Raw genomic sequence first — 18,899 nt, forward strand, 5'->3', positions numbered from 1 at the left:
CCATGTTTATTGCAGCATTACTTACAATACCCAACATATAGAAACAAGTGTCCCTGGATTTTATATATATATATATCTTCACTGGCAGCTCAGTTGTAAAGAATCTGCCTCCAATACAGGAGACACAGGTTTAATTCCTCAGTTGGGAAAATCCCCTGGAAGAGGGCATGGCAACCCATGCCAGTATTCTTGCCTGGAGAATCCCATGGACAGAGGAGCCTGGTGGGCTACAGTCCATAGGATCGCAAAGCATAGGACACCATCAAAGTGACTTAGCATGCAATTGTGTATATATCAGTTCAGTTCAGTCACTCAGTCATTAACATCTACTATAATTTATAAATAAAATGCATACAGTTCAGTTCACTTCAGGTACTCAGTTGTGTCTGACTCTGCAGCCCCATGGACTGCAGCACACCAGGCTTCTCTGTCCATCACCAATTCCCAGAGCTTGTTCAAATTCATATCCACCAAGTTAGTGATGCCATCCAACCATCTCATCCTCTGTCATCCCCTTCTCCTCCTGCCTTCAGTCTTTCCCAGCATCAAGGTCTTTTCCAATGAGTCAGTTCTTTGTATCAGGTGGCCAAAATATTGGAGCTTCACCTTCAGCCATCAGTCCTTCCAATGAATATTTGGGACTGATTTCATTAGGATTGACTGATTTGATCTCCTTGCAGTCCAAGGGACTCTCAAGAGTCTTCTCCAACACTGTGGTACTTACAGCAATATGCATATAGACATACATATATACACACAGAGAGACATACGTGTGTATACACATACACACACACACACACACAATGGAATATTGAGCCAACTTAAAAAGGAAATTTTATTTCATCAAAAGAGAAATGGATAAAGAAGATAGGGTGCATATAAACAGTGGAATATTAGCCATAAAAATGAAAAAATAATGTCATTTGCGACAACATGGATAGACCTAGAGATTGTCACACTGAGTGAAGCTTGCTTCAGACAGAGAAAGACAAATATCATATGACCTTACCTATATATGGAATTTACAAAATGGTACAGTAAACTTTTCATACTGTCTGTGAGCTTCTCAAAGCAAGAATAGTGAAGTCGTTTGCCATTCCTTTCTCCAGTGGACCACATTCTGTCAGAAACTCTCCACCGTGACCCATTCACGTTGGGTGGCCCTACATGGCAGGGCTCATAGTTTCATTGAGTTAGACCCCAGGAGTTGGTGATGGACAAGGAGGCCTGGCATGCTGCAGTCCATAGGGTCACAAAGAATTGGACATGACTGAGTGACTGAACTAAACTGAACTGAACAGTAAACTTATTTATAAAATGGATAGAGTACAATAAACTTATTTGCAGAACAGAAATAGAGTCACAGACATAGAAAACAAACATGATTTCCATGGGGAGAAAGGGGAGAGGGATAAATTGGGAGATTGAAATTGATATATATATACACTACTATATATATATATATATATATATATATATATATATGATAGATAACTAATAAGGACCTGTTGGATAGAATGGGGAAATCTTCTCAATATTCTATAATGATCTATATGGTAAAACGATCTAAAAAAAAGTGTATATATATATATACATAATAACTGATTCACATTGTGGTACAGTAGAAACTAATGCACCATTGTAAATAAACCCCATTCATATATTTTTTAAAGGAATTCTTGTCTTTTGAAACAAATATGAATGGACAAGAGGACATGATGCTAAGTGAATAACTGAAACAAACAAACAAAAAATAACAAATACTGTGTGATCACACTTATATGTGGAATCTAAGAAAACAGCCCCTGATGCTGGGAAAGATTGAAGGCAGGAAGAGAAGGGGACAACAGAGGATGAGATGGATGGATGGCATCACTGACTCAATGGACATGAGTTGAGCAAGCCCTGGGAGTTGGTGATGTATAGGGAAGCCTGTCATGCTGCAGTCCATGGGGTCATAAAGAGTCAGACATGACTGAGCTACTGAACTGAACTGAAGAAAACAAATAAGCAAAGTACAAGCAAATGAGCAAACTCAATAAACAGAAAACAGATTGGTGTGATTGTTAGAGGAGGGGTCTGGGGGAAGGGGAAATACAACAAGGTACACAAAAGGTGATAACTTACAGCAATAAGACAACTAATTCTAGCAATATGATGCACAGTAGATGACTACAGTTAATAAAGCTGTATTTTACATCTAAAATTCTAAAAGAGTAAAATTTAAAATTTATATGACACAAAAAATGTGTAACAATGTGAGACGTTACATGTTAACCGAAATTATTGGAGTCATCATTTGTAATATATACATATAACAAGTCAGTATCTTTATATCATAAGCTAATACAATGCTATATGTCAATTATATATCAATAAATTTGGAAACTAAAGGCAAAGGAGAAAAGGAAAGATATAAACATCTGAATGAAGAGTTCCAAAGAAAAAGGAGAGATAAGAAAGCCTTCTTAAGTGATCAATGCAAAGAAATAAAGGAAAGCAATAGAATGGGAAAGACTAGAGATCTCTTTAAGAAAATTAGAGATACCAAGGGAATATTTAATGCAAAGATTTGCACAATAAAGGACAGAAAAGGTATGGACTGAACAGAGCAGAAGATATTAAGAAGAGGTGGCAAGAATACACATGAGAACTATACAAAGAAGATCTTCATGAATCAGATAACCACGATGGAGTGATCACTCACCTAGAGCCAAACATTCTGGAATGCGAAGTCAAGTGGGCATAAAGAAGGATCATTAAGAACAAAGCTATCGGAGGTGACAGAATTCCAACTGAGCTATTTCAAATCCTAAAAGATGAAGTTGTGAAAGTGCTGTGTTCAATATGCCAGCACATTTGGAAAACTCAGCAGTGGCCACAGGACTGAAAAAGGTCAGGTTTCATTCCAATCTCAATGAAAGACAATGCCAAAGAATGTTCAAACTACCACACAATTGCAGTCATCTTGCATGCTAGCAAAGTAATGATTAAAATTTTCCAAGCCAGGCTTCAACAATATGTGAACCAAAAACTTTCCGATGTCCAAGCTGGATTTAGAAAAGGCAGAGGTACCAGAGATCAAATTGCCAACATCTGTTGGATCATAGAAAAAGCAAGAGAGTTGCAGAAAAATATCTACTTCTGCTTTATTGACTACACCAAAGCCTTTGACTGTGTGGATCACACAAACTGTGGAAAATTCTTAAAGTGATGGGAATACCAGACCACCTTACCTGCCTCCTGAGAAATCTGTATGCAGGTCAAGAGGTCACAGAAATGAACATGAAACAACAGACTGGTTTCAAATTGGGAAAGGAGTATGTCAAGGGTGTATATTATCACCCTGCTTATTTAACTTATATACAGATTACATTGTGGAATATGTTGGGTTAGTCCATGGGGTCGCACAGAGTCCAGCTTGAAGCATAAGCTGGAGTCAAGATTGCAGGAAGAAACATCAATAACCACAGATAGGCTGAAGACATCACCCTTATGGCAGAAAATGAAGAGGAAATAGTCTCTTTTCGAAAGTGAAAGAGAAGAGTGAAAAAAGCTGGCTTAAAACTCAACATTCAAAAAACGAAGATCATGACATCTGGTCCCATCAGTTCAGTTCAGTCACTCAGTCATGTCCGACTCTTTGTGACCACATGGACTGCAGCACAATGGGCTTCCCTGTTCATCTACCAACCTACGGAGTTTACTCAAGCTCATGTCCATTGATTCTGTGATGCCATCCAACCATCTCATCCTCTGTTGTCCCCTTTTCCTCCCTCCTTCAATCTTTTCCAGCATCAGGGTCTTTTCAAATGAGACACTTCCTCACATCAGGTGGCATCTGCTGCTGCTAAGTCGCTTCAGTTGTGTCCGACTCTGTGCGACCCCATAGATGGCAGCCCACCAGGCTCCCCCGTCCCTGGGATTCTCCAGGCAAGAACACTGGAGTGATTGCCATTTCCTTCTCCAATGCATGAAAGTGAAAAGTGAAGTGAAGTCACTCAGTCCTGTCCAACTCTTAGTGACCTCATGGACTGCAGCCTACCAGGCTCCTCCGTCCATGGGATTTTCCAGGCAAGAGTACTGGAGTGGGGTGCCATTGCCAGGTGGCATCAGTTCACACCATTCCCATCAATTCATGGCAAATAGATGGGGAAACAGTGGAAACGGTGAGAGACTTTATTTTCTTGGGCTCCAAAATCACTGTGGACGGTGATTGCATCCATGAAATTAAAAGTTGCTTGCTCCTTGGAAGAAAAGTTATGACAAACCTAGACACCTTATTAAGAAGCAGAGACATTTATTGCTGACAAAGTTCTGTCTAATCAAAGCTATGACTTTTCCACTAGTCATGTATGGATGTGAGAACTAGTTGGACCATAAAGAAAGCTGAGCTTTTGAACTGTGGTGTTGGAAAAGACTCTTGAGGGTCCCTTGGACTTCAAGGAGATCAAACCAGTCCATCCTAAATGAAACCAGTCCTGAATTTTCATTGGAAAAACTGATGCTGAATGTGAAACTCCAATACTTTGGCCACCTGATGTGAAGAACTGACTCACTGGAAAAGGCACTGATGCAGGAGGAGAAGGGGACAACAGAGGATGAGATGGTAGGATGGCATCACTGACTCGATGGACATGAGTTTAGCAAGCTCTGGGAGTTGGTGATGGACAGGGAAGCCTTCATGCTGCAGTTCATGGAGTCAAATAGAGTCGGACATGACTCAGTGACTGAACTGAACTGAAAATTGGGATAAAATTAAGAATTGAAAATTATAGCAAGCATAAAATTCATAAAGTTAATTATTTTAATGTTAGAAAGTTCAAGTATATTGGAACTTCATTAGCAAGATAAAACTATCAAAGAAACTGAGGTAAAAAAATAAGCGATTCAAATGTTTTTTAAGAAATAAGAAATCACTCAATTACATTAAACTTGAGAAACATTAAATAAGTTAACAAGGTAAATTGCATGAATGTATTATGTGTTTATTACTAAGAATTAGAGATGCTTGCAAACATGATTAGGGCTTCCCTGATAGTTCTGTTGGTAAAAAATCCACCTGCAATGCAGGAGACCCCGGTTTGATTCCTGGTAAGGGGAGATCCATTGGAGAAGGGATAGACTACCCACTCCAGTATCCTTGGGCTTCCCTTGTGGCTTAGCTGGTAAAGACTCTGCCTGCAATGTGGCAGACCTGGGTTTGATCCCTGGGTTGGAGGATCCCCTGGAGAAGGGAAAGGCTACCCATTCCAGTATTCTGGACTAGAGAATTCCATGAACTGAATAGTCCATGGGGTTGCAAAGAGTCAGACAAAACTGAGCAATTTTTACTTTCACGAACATGAGTAATTTTGGGGAAATACTATTTAAATTAATAAAGATATGAAAATGCAAGTTGATAAAAGATTTATTTGTCATTGTTGAATTAATTTCATACTAATTAGTCAAAATTTTATATATATTAAAGTACTATCCTACCCAAGATAAACTTTAAAAAATACAGAGAGCAATAGTATGTTTCTGCACTACAATTTCTAATAGCCTGGTATGTTTGCAGATGCAGTGAAAGTATTAAGGCAATTCCCAAAGTGTGCAACTTTTTAAAATTTGTTTATATCCTTGAAGATATTTTTCCCCATAAAATATAAGAAATGATAAAAAGATATGCTATGTTTTTGGACTGGAAAAATCAATACTCTAAAAGTGACTATAATACCTAACACAATCTAGAAATTCAATGCAATCTTTACCAAATTATCAATGGCTTCTTTCGTAGAAGTAGTATGATAAATTGTAAAATTTCTATAGAGACACAAAAGACTCCAAGTAACAAAAGCAATCTTAGGAAAGAAAAACAGGTGAGGTATCAGGCTCTCTGACTTTAGACTATACTACAGTCATCAAAACAGTATGATACTGGCACAAGAAAAGAAAAATAAAGATCCAAAAAACAGGATAGAAAGCTCAGAAATAAATCCATGCACATATGGTTAATTAATCTATGACAAAGGAGGCGAGACTATACAATGGAGAAAAGACAATCACCCCAGTAAATGTTGCTGGGAAAATGGGACAGCTACATGTAAAGCAATGAAAGTATAACATTCTTTAACACAATACACAAAAACTCAAAATGGATCAATGACCTAAATTTAAGATGGAATATCATAAAACTTAGAGGAAAACAAAGGCAGATTTGATATAAAACATGAAATTTGACATATATCAAATGATATCTTTTTTGATCTGTCTCCTAGAGAGCAATTGAAATAAAAACAAAAGCAAGTTAGATCTAGTTAAATTCAAAAGCTTTTGCACAATAAAGGAAACCATAAACAAAAGCAAAAGACCACCCACAAATAGGAGAAAATCTTTTAAACAATGCCACCAGCAAGGGATTAATTTTCAAATACAAATAACTAATGCAGGTCAATATCAAAAAAAGGAAACAAGCAAACTAATCAAAACATGGCAGAAAACCTATAGAGACGTTTCTCCAAAGAATACATGCAAATGGCCAGGAGGCATGTGAAAAGATGCTCAACATGACTATCTATTAGAGAAAAGTAAATCAAAACTACAATGAGATTATCACCTCACAGGGTCAGAATGACTATCATCAAAATATCTACACACAACAAACTCTGGACAGGGAAAAGGGAACCCTTTTTGCTATAGCTGAGAATGCAAACTGGCGAATCCACTGTGGAGAACAATATGGCGTTTCCTTAAAAAACTGAAAAATAGAGTTACCATGTGATCCAGCAAACTCATTCTTCAGCATATATCTACAGAAAAACATGGTTCAAAATAATACATGAACCTTAATATTCACTGAAGCATTGTTTAGAATAGTCAAGACACAGAAGCAAGCTAAATGCTCATGAACAGATGAATGAATAAAGAAGATACACATACACAATGGAGTATTACTCAGCCATAAAAAAGAACAAAATAATGTCCTTGCAGCTACATGGATGGACCTGGAGATTTTCATACTAAGCAATGTAAGTCAGACAGAGAAAGACAAATATCATATGATATTGCTTATGAGTGTAATCTAAAAGAGTTGATACAATTATACTTATTTACAAAGCAGAAACAGAGCCACAGGCTCAGAAAACAAAGTTCTAGTTACCAAAGAGGAAAGGTGGGAGTTGAGGGATAGATTTGGATTTTGTGATTGATATATACATACTATTGTATTTAAAATAGATAACCAACAAGTACCTACTGTACAGCACGAGGAACTATACTCAATGTTCTCTAATAACCTAAAATGGGAAAAATATTGAAAAAGAATGTATATATATATATATAAAACTGAATCACTTTGTTGTATACCAAAAACTAGGCAACATTGTAAATCAACTATATTCCAATATAAAATAAATATTAAAAAAGGAAATGAACCCAAGTTAATTTTTTAATTTCCATTTCAATATGTCTCTTTCTTAGTAGTACTTTTGATTCCAGGTAACATCAGCATTATTTTATAAGACATGGAATATAACATTTCCTAAGATAGTTTTGCACAGTGTTTGAAATATATAGTACTAATATTTAATATATTATCATTAAAAAACAAACTGATTTTTAAAATATATACAAAGATAAGCTTTCTTGCAATATTCACTTGAACTAAGAATATAATCATTTACGGTGTAAGATATATTTATTGTTAAAATCTTTTCTCATGTACCTATACCTATTTTGTTTACAGAAATTTACTTTGCAATTTTTTTAACTTTTGAGTTTATTTAGTAATGGAGAAAAAATTGAATTAGTTAAAGAATGAACTTTATAAAATGCATGAGTACATGGACTTTTGTCAGCAAATTGTCTCTGCTTTTTAATATGCTGTCTAGATTTCAAACTGTGGTGCTGGGTAAGACTTTTGAGAGTCTCTTAAACAGCAGGGAGATCAAATCAGTCAATCCTAAAAGAAGTCAACCCTGAATATTCATTGGAAGGATTGGTGCTGAAGCTCCCATACTTTGTGCACGTAATGCAAACAGCCAACTCATTGGAAAAGACCCTGATGCTAGGATAGATTGAGGGTAGGAAGAGAAGCGGGTGGTAGAGGAGGAGACGAGGGATGGCATCACTGACTTAATGGAGATGAGTTTGAGAAAACTCCAGGAGATAGTGAAGGACAGAGAAGCATGGCAACAGAGGTCTGTCTAGTCAAAGCTATGGCTTTTCCAGTAGTCATCTATAGATGTGACAGTTGGACCATAAAGAAAGTTGAACTCCAGAGAATTGATGGTTTAGAAGTGTGGCATTGGAGAAGACTCTTCAGAGTCCCTTGGACAGAAAAGAGATCAAAGTAGTTAATAAGGAAATCAGTCCTGAATATTCACTGGAAGGACTGATGCTTAAGCTGAAGCTCCAGTACTTTGGCCACCTGATGCAAAGAACTGACTCATTGGAAAAGATCCTGATACTTGGAAAAATTGAAAGCAGGAGGAGAAAGTAATGCCAGAGGATGAGATGTTTGATTGGCAACACTGACTCAACGGACATGAGTTTGGGCAAGCTCCGGGGGTTGGTAATGGACAGGGAAGCTGGGCATGATGCAGGCTATGGGGTTGCTAAGAGTCGGACAAATACGAGTGAGTGAACTGAACCTCATGCTAGTCTACTGTTTCCAGTCTCTCAGTCTTTCAAAGCTTTGCTTCAATACACACATTATTCTAGATGATCACGTTCGACTGTATAAGTATGCCACTGATCACTGAGGGCCAGCATTTATCCAGTCTCTTTACTGAAACTGGATCCTCATTTCCAACAAAACTAACTAATTGGAAACTAATACAAATCCCTATTCCCTGTTTATTATCCTAATTTCTATATTAATAAATAGTTTTAATTACAGATAACATATATCACTCTTAATGCATATAAAGGAATTTAATGAATGGAATATGTGTGTATGTATGAAGATATATATATATATATATATATATAAACATATACATAATAACCATGTATTAATATAATCTTCCAGGATCAGTGAGAGGGTTAAAATATCACTAACCTAAGTCTCTAGGAAGAGCACCACGTAAAAAAAAAAAAAAATGAAAAAAAAAAGAATATGCTATCCAGTAAGCTACTGCCATTGCCGCCATGTAGAACCTTAAATCAGGAAACTTTCCTTAAAACTTTTGATATCAGAACTATGCTAATTTTTTCCGAAATTAATATGAGCAAAATTGGTGTCCTTTTTAATGTTCTCCTCTCTGAATGCTTCAGTTGCAAATAAAAGCCTGCACAAATTCATCCACCTTGAAAGTGAAAGTCTTAGTTGCTCAGTGGCATCTGCATTTTAAGCAGGTTCTTTACCTTCTGAGCCATCAGAAAAGCCCCAAGAATACTGGAGTGAATAGCTATTCTCTTCTCTAGGATATTTTCCCAACCCAGGGAGTGAATCTGTGTCTCTTGCATTGCAGGCAGATTCTTTACAGTCTGAGCTTATGGATCTTAAAATACTAACTTTATCCCAAGTATCAGAGGATGCAAACCTTTGAATGTTAGAAATAGTTTAAAAGGAAACTGGACAAAATAAATAGTATCAGCCACACTTATCACTTGTAATTTTTATGTATTATGAAATATTTTCCAAGAAAGAAATTACTGATTACTTACTTATAACTTATACTAAATGCTATAATAATTTATATTTCCACTAGCAGTATGTTAATATTCCCTTTTTCCACATTTTGTGTGATATAGCTCATCTTATAATGTTCAAAATCCTGGTGGCTATAAATTGTTGCTAAGGTAATCAATTATTTTTGTCGTATATATCTATTGCAGATACTTTCAACAAAATTTTTCTGTTATTTATGAAAGTTTAAAAATTCATTTGTCAAAACTTTTTAATTAGTATAGATATTAAAAGTATATCAATATGTGTGTATAAACTTAAAAAAATTCAATTTATCTACAAAATTATTTCTTGTCTTAATCATAATTTGAGATAGAGTTGGTAATTTTTATTTATAATTTTGCTTTATTTTCTCTATTAGTTAAAAATTACTTTCTCCTTCTCTTTGACTTGGCAGAATGAGTAGCATACTGAAATGAGAAGACATCATTCCTTTTTCTTTTGTAAGACATGACATTTTTTGTCAGAATATAGCTAATGACACATAAATGCAATAACATCAAGATAGAAGTCTTGAGATTTCAGAATAAAGGTCAAATGGAGAATAAATAAGCCAGGGAGAATATTGAATATATATTCAGACTGCACTGTAAAACCAGGGCAATTAAACAGTATGTACTGACATAAACAGAAACAGATTAGTGCAACATGATAGAGAGAACAGAAATAACCCCAGACATTTATGATCAATTAATCTTTGACAGAAGAGACAAGACTATATAATGGGAAACAGAAAACCTCTTCAGAAAGTCTTGCTGAGAAAGTTGGACAGCTGCATGGAAATAAATTAAAGCATGTGCTCACACCATACGCAGAAACAAACTCAAAATGCCTTAAAGACTTAAACATAAGACACGGCACCATAAAACTCCTAGAAGAGATAATAGGCAAAATATTCATTGGCATTAATCAAACCACTGTTTTCTTATCGCAGTCTTCCACTGCAATAGAAATAAAAACAAAAACAAATGAATGGGACCTACTTACAAGCATTTGCACAGCAAAAGAAAATAAACAACAAAAAGACAACTTACAAACTGGGAGAAAGTATTCATTAATAATGAGATTGACAAGAACTTAATTTCAAAAATATGAAGTCAGGTCATACAATTTAACAGCAAAAAATCAACCCAAACAAAAAATGAACAGAAGACCTAGACATTTCTCCAAAGAAGACATACAGATGGACAATATGCACATGAAAAGATGTTCAACATCACTAATTATTAGAGAAATGGAAATCAAAACTACAATGAGGTGCCACCACACACCTGTCAGAACGACCCTCATTAAAAATTTTAGGAATAAAAAATTCTGGAGAGGGTGTGGAGAAAAGGAAACCTCAGACACCATGGGTGGGAGTGTAAGTTGGTGCAGATTTCTCAAAAATTAAATATAGAATTGCTATATAATCTGGAAATCCCATTCCTGGGCATATATTTAGACAAAATTACAATCCCCAAAATACATGTACCCCTATATTCATAGCAGCACTATATTCACAATAGTCAAGATATAGAAACAACCTAAATGTCCATCAACAGATGAGTGGATAAAGATATGGTACCTATTTACAATGGAATATTACTCAGCCATAAAAAGGATGAAATAATGCCATTTGCAGCAACATGCATGGATCTACAGATTATCATATCTAGTGAAGTAAGTCAGAAAATAAAAGTGAAAGTGAAGTTGCTCAGTCGTGTCCAACTCTTTGCGACTCTGTGGACTGTAGCCCACCAGGCTCCTCTGTCCATAGGATTCTCCAGGCAAGAGTACTGGAGTGGGTTGCCATTTCCTTTTCCAGGGGATCTTCCTGACCCAGGGATGGAACCCAGGTCTCCCGCATTGTAGTCAGACTCTTTAGCCTCTGAGCCACCAGGGATGCCCAGAAAGAGAAAGACAAATACCAAATGATATCACTTATGTTTGATATCTAAAATATGATACAAATGAATCTATCTATTAAACAGAAACAAACTCACAGACATGGAGAACAAAATTGTTGCCAAGGAGGAGAGAGGGTGGGGGAGGAATGGACTTGAAGTTTGGGGTTAGCAGATCCAAAATATTATATATAAACAACAAGATTCCACTGTATAGCACATGAAACTATATTCAATATCCTGAAATAAGCCATAATGAAAAAGAATATTAAAAGAATGTGTGTATATATATATATATAAAAATCACTTTTCTATACAGTAAAATTAACACAATATTGTAGATCAACTACACTTCACTAAAAATTAAAAAATTATATTAGAATATTCTCTAACACTATATGTAAAAATAAAGTCCTAATGGATTAAAAACCTAAATATAGAATAGATACCACAAAATTATCAGAGAGGGGGGAAAAAAAAGTAGGCAGAACACTTTCAAGTAAATTGCCCCAATATTTTTTTTGATCCATCTCCTAAAGGAAAGGACATGAAAGCAAAAGTAAATGGGACTTAATTTAACTGAAAAGCTTTTGCACAGCAAAGTAAGCTATTGACAAAACAAAAGCACAACCTATGGAATGGGAGAAAATATTTACAAATGATATAACTATCATCAGTCCCAATAAGGGATTAATATACCACATATATCGTGTGCTGCAGTCCATGGGGTTGCAAAGCGTCAGACATGACTGAGTTACTGAACAACAACAATACCACATAATTATAATTTCCCCATAAATAACTTCTATAACTCAATATTTAAAAAAATACAACTCTATTAGATAATGAACAGACTAATTGAACAGATATTTTTCAAGTGAGAAAATGAAGATGGTTAAGAGACACAAGAGAAAATTCTCAACATTGCTCACAATCAGTGAAATTCAAGTCTTAACCATAAGATATTGCCTTACACCTATCAGAATGCTTATCATCCAAAGGAGCACAAATAACAAACATTGTCAAAAATGTGGGGAAAAGGGAACCCATGTACATTGTTGGTGGAAATGTAGATTGGTGCAGCCACTATGGAAAATAGTACGGATGCTCCCCAAAGCTAAATATAGAACTACCATATGGTCTAACAATTAAAAGGAAAACACTAATTCAAAATATATACAATCCAACATTCACAACAGCACTATTTACAGTTGTCAAGAAATGGATACAGTCTAAATGTACATCAACAGCTGATTGGATAAATAAGATGGATAAATAAGATGTGTATTCCATACACGAGAGTAGCATCCCTTTCAATAGAAATCCAATGTAATTCTTTTTCTTCTTCTGTATGTAAGTTTTTGTCTTTGTTTTCCCCCTAGCGTTGTATAAGTTGTTTTTTTTTTTTTTTGGTCTGGATTTTAAGTAGTTTGAATCTAATTTGTTGATTCAGTTCTGAATCTGATGGTACTTATCTTGCTTGTTTTCTCTGAGCTTCCTGAATGAGTTGTCTATTATTAATTTTGGAAGAATTTTAGCCTTTATTACTTCAAATACTTCTACCCATTTCTCTCTTTCATGTCTTCTTGTATTCTCATGACGTACATTACACTTTTTGTGATTTCCCCACAGTTCTTAAATATTTTATTCAAAATTTTGATTATTTTTTTCTCTTTGCATTTAAATTTTGAAAGTTTGTACTGGTATATACTCAAGCTCACTGATTCTTTCCTCTCCGCATCTAGTCTACTGATGAGCCATCAGAGGCATTCTTTACTTCTGTTAGTATTTTTGATTTCTAGCATTTCCTTTATATTCTTTTTTGAGTTTTTGAGTTTTCTGACTTTTCATCTCTCTGCTTCATATCGTTCTTGCGTGGCTTCCATTTTTTCTATTTGACCTCTTAACAGATTATTCATGCTATTTAAAAACTTTTATTTGAAAACACAAAAGTTTCTGAAATATCTGATTTTAGCTTGAATATTCTCTTTGATTCATTAAACAGTGTTGTTTGCCTTTGTAGGTTGTCTTTTGGTAGTTCTGTTTGAAAGTTGAACCTGATGTAACAGATAAAAAGAACTCAGATAGATAGACCTTTAGTGTGAGTTGACAGGTCACATTTACTATGAGCTTTAGCTATGGTATTAGAGGCTAAAATGTCCTCTAGTGTCCTGGTTTTTGTGTCTCTTGTTGTCTTTGGCTTTTCCCAAGTAGACAAAGACTGAAGGAGCTCGTTACCACCAGATATGCCTTACAAGAAACACTAAAGAATGTTCTTTGAGTGGAAGCAGAACTTTACTAATTAACATTATAAAAAGATATCAAGGCAGTGTAAATCTCACTGGTAATGGTTAATATATAGTAATAGTTAGATTCTGAGGCTATGGCAATAGTGGCACATAAATCACTCATAACTCTAGTGAAAAGTTTTAAATCTCTCATTATAAGAAAAAATTGTTGTCTACAATGAAGAAAATCCTAAGATCTGATGAATTCACTGGTAAATGTTATCAAACATTTAAAGAAGAATTAACATCAATATTTCTCAAACTCTTCCCCCAAATTGAAGAGAATAAAACACTTCCAAACTCATTTTACAATGTGAGCATTACCCAGATACAAAAATCAGAAAAGGATACTACTAGAAAAGAAAATTACAGGGTAGTATCCCTGATGAATAAAGATGCAAAATTTCTCAAAATACTAGTAAACTGAATACATCAACTCACTAAAAATTTTACCTTTATCAAGTGGGATTTATCCCTGGAATGTTAGAAAGTAAAAATGCAGGAATGGTTCAACATATATAAATAAATCAGCGTTATATATCAAATTAATAAAATGAAAGAAAATCATAAGAGCATCTCAAAAATGTAAAAAAAAAAGCATTAAAAATAATTCAACATCCATTCATGATAAAACCTCTGAACAAATTAGGTATAGAAGAAACATATCTCAGCATAATAAAGCTTGTATATGACAGGTCCACAGCTAACATTATCATCAATCATGAAAAGTTGAAAGTTTTTCTTCTAAGATCAAGAATAAGACAAGAATTTCTGTTCTCACCACTCTCACTTAACATAATACCCGAAGTCCTGGCTAGAGCAAACAAGTAACCAAAGCAAATAAACAAACATATGCATACGTGTATGAAAATTGGAAAGAGAAAACTAAAATTGTCTCTATTTTTAGGTAACATGATCTTATAGAAAGAGAATCTTAAACATCACCAAAAAAATCACTGGATCCAGTCAATGAAAATTTGGTAAACTTGCAAGATTTAAATTAACACAATAATCAGTAACATTTCTACACCCAAACAATGATTTTTTTTTAAAAAAGAAATGAAGTTGTTTATTCCATTTACAACAACATCAAAAACAATAAGTTGCTTAGGATCAATTGAAATAAAGAGGTAAAAGTTCTCAACTCTGAAAACCATGAGACGCTGATGAAATAAATTGAATAAATGGAAAGGAGTTTCACATTCATGTATTAGAAGAATTAATGTTAAAATTTCAATGTTGCCCCAAAAGTCATCTATAGATTCAATGCAATTTCCATCAAGATTCCCATGAAATTCTTACATAAGTAGGAAAAACTAAAATTTATCTAGAAACTAAATATGCCCAAATAACAAAAATAAATAAAAATCCTGAGAAAAAAGAATAAAGCAGGAAGCATCACACTTCCTAATTTCAAGTTACACTATAAAGCTGTAAATATAAAAAAAGTATAGTATTGGCATAAAAACAGACAAATAGGCCAATGGGATGAATCAAAAGTATAGGAATAAGCCTGAGAGTATATGATCAACTGATATTTGACAAGACACCCAAGAATACATGATGTAGAGTATACATCTCACTAATAAATTATGCTTGGATAATTGGTTATTCACATGTAAAAGAAACTGGAGTTATATCTTACATTACTCATAAAAATTAACTCAAAATGTATTTAAATGTAAGACCCAAAATCACAAAAAAACTCCTAGAAGAAACATATGAATAAAACTTTTTGACACAGGTCTTGTAATGAATTTTTGCTATGACAATGAAAGGACAAGAAACAAAATTAACAGATGGACTACATCAAATTAAAAAAACTTCTACAGAGCAAAAGAAATCATCAACAAAAAGAAAAGGAAACCTACAGAATGATTGCCAAACATTTAAAGAAGAATAAGCATCAATATTTCTCATAGTCTTCCAAAAAATTGAAGATAGCACTTCCAAATCCATTTTACAATGTGAGAATTATCCTGATACAAAAGTAATATTTGTAAATCATTTATTTGGTAAAGGATTGATATGAAAAATAAATGTTACAACTCAATAAAAATAAAATAAAATAACAATTAAAAATGAGCAAAGAACCTGAATAAACTTTCCCCAAAATAAGGTATAGGAAAGACCAACAGGTACATGAAAATATGCTCAACATCATGAGTCTTAAAGGAAATACAAATGAATTATCTTCCACACCTGTTAGTATGACTATAATCAAAAAGGCATCAAAAAGATAACAAATGCGGGTGTGGATGTAGAGAAAAGAGAAACCTGTGAACTGCTGGTGAGTTTGTAAACTGGTACAGCCACTATGGAAAACAGTATGGAGGATCCTATTAAAATTAAAAATAGAACCACCATATACCATCCAGCAATTTTACTTCTGGGAATATATCCAAAGTAATGAAAACACTAGCTCAAAAAACAATATCTGCACCGTGATGTTTTTAGAAGCCTTATTTACAGTAGTGGAAGACAAAAACATCCCAAGTGCCCATTGTAATATTATTCAGTCAAAAATGAGAGAAATCATTTGAGACAACATGGATGGACCTGGAAGGCATTATGCTAAGTGAAATAAGTCAGACAGAAAAAGACAAATATTGAACAACTTTACTTACGTACAGGGAAGCTTTAAAAAAGCAAACAAAATCTAGAAAAAGAAGAGATTGGGTTTGTGGTTACCAGGGGAAGGGGAGAGAAGAGGGAAGCTGGGTAATGTGGTCAAAAGGTACAAATTTCCTGTTACAAGATAGGTACTAGGGATGTCATATATAACATGATGATTTTGGTTGATACTGCTGCATGATATATCAGAAAATTGCTAAGAGTAAATTCTTAGAGTTATTGTTGCAAGATTTCTTTTTTCTGTTTTCTTTTTAACATATCTGTATGAGAAGATGAATGTTAGGTGAAAATACTGGGGTAATCATTTCACAATATATCTAAATAAAACCACTATGCTTAATGCTTTAAGCTTACATACAGTGGTGTATGTCAGTTGCCTTCCCAGGTGGCATTAGTGGTAAAGAACCTGCCTATCAATTCAGGAGACATTAAAGATATGGGTTTGATCCCTGGGTTGGGAAGATCCCCTGGAGGAGGGCATGACAACCTATTCCAGTATTCTTGCCTGGAGAATCCCTATGGACAGAGGAGCATTGAACATTGATGGTGTTCAACCTGCTTCTGAACAGCAGCTATGCAGAGAATAAATTCTAGAATACTGAAAAAATGGTCTGCAAAGCCAAATTGCATCTCTATGTCTTTATGTTTACTCTTAATTTTCAGGTCTTCTCTGTATACCTGATTAGGTGATTCCAGGTGAAAAGTCAGTCAGTACCTCAGTGAGAAAGAAGTCTGAGAAATATACTTTTAAAATCTGCAAAGAATAAAGGTGATTGGAAAGACTTTAAGCCAGATTTTTATATCTGCCATATTTTATCCCTTGAACTATATTGAATATAGATTTTTTAAATTTATAAACTCTAAACAATAAAATCACTAAGTCTATTTTTCCTAAAATAGACCTAGACCACAAAATAATTAACAACATGCTTTTTCCCTTTTCCAAATGATAGCACTATAATTATCATTATTCACTGTATCAATGTATGGTTGGTATTTATTTCTCCCTCTTGATCCAAATTAATATTGATAAACACAAAAAATCTTGAGAAATAATGATTGAATGAAAATTATTTCATATGGATCTGATTTATAGGTTTAAGGTCAGGTTTTATATGTTTAATATTTTAACATGTTTATATATTAAGCAGACATAGCATATTTAATTTATCTTCAATATTTATTTTTGAGATGTTAAATAGACCTCACTCTGTGTGCCTCATACTTCTCTTTTATTCAATGCAATTTTATCTTTTTCTTGTCAACTCTTCATTCTGAGTGAATATTTTAAACCAATTATCCATACCAGGGATTTGTTTGTCAGCTGTATTGATTCATTTTTACCAAAGTGATTTTCAAACACAACTAAAGTTATCTTCAATATCTCTTTAGTGCTAATTTTTTAAATCTTTGATCCCTGTGGACTTTTTATATTTCTTAGACTCACAGACATAGAAAACATATTTGTTATTACAAAGGAGAAGTGAGGGGAGGAATAAATTAGGATTTGGGATTAAAATATGTACACTACTATATACAAAATATATAACCAACAAGATTTAATGCAGGGAAATATACTCAATGTCTTGTAATAACCTTTAATAGAAGAGAATGTAAAAAAAATATATATAGTATATAATACATAATATATTATATATTATATAAAATAATATATAATGTATAATATTATTATATAATATATAATTTATCTGAACCTTTGTTGTACACCTGAAACCTGTGTTTGTGAAACTAACACAAAACTGTATATAAATTATATTTCAACAAAATTAAAAAAATTTTTCAGTATGGTACACCTTTGTTAAATTTTCTTCTTTTTTATCATATTAAGAATGTATGTAAAGACTTTAAGCAACAATTATATATTTTAGGATGTCTTATTGGGTTTTCTTTGCAGTTTGCTTCTTTCTTTATCTTTCATATCCCATTCTCTCATGTCCAGCTTCTCTGTGTAGTGTCCAGGGAAAATAAATTCTATTTCCAGCTTTTTCTTTTATATAAATCCTAATTGACCTGCTTTGTTGCAACATTATTTCCATATGCACTGGGGAAAGAATACTGCTTTTCCAGTATTTACTATTTTTTAAATGAAAAACAGAGGTTATTTATGCTTAAAAAAGTCAACTTAAAAAAACAAAAAACAAAGAATAACCTTAACAAATATCTTCCCTCCTGAATTTTGTGAATACATTCCATTTCTAAACATGTTCATTCATAGTAATCATATTTAAGTGCTTTGTAGGGTGTTATTTATAGTCTTTCTCAGAGAGCCTGGTCCCACTTAAGTTCAATCATTTCACAGTGTGGCAGAGAGAGTGATGTATGTCCCTAAAATGACTTATATTTTTCTTTGAATATATATATATTTCTCAGCCTTTCTTCCACCCATGTAAGTTCTTA

This window comes from Capra hircus, chromosome 16, assembly GCF_001704415.2.
Source record: "Capra hircus breed San Clemente chromosome 16, ASM170441v1, whole genome shotgun sequence".
Taxonomy (NCBI): domain Eukaryota; kingdom Metazoa; phylum Chordata; class Mammalia; order Artiodactyla; family Bovidae; genus Capra; species Capra hircus.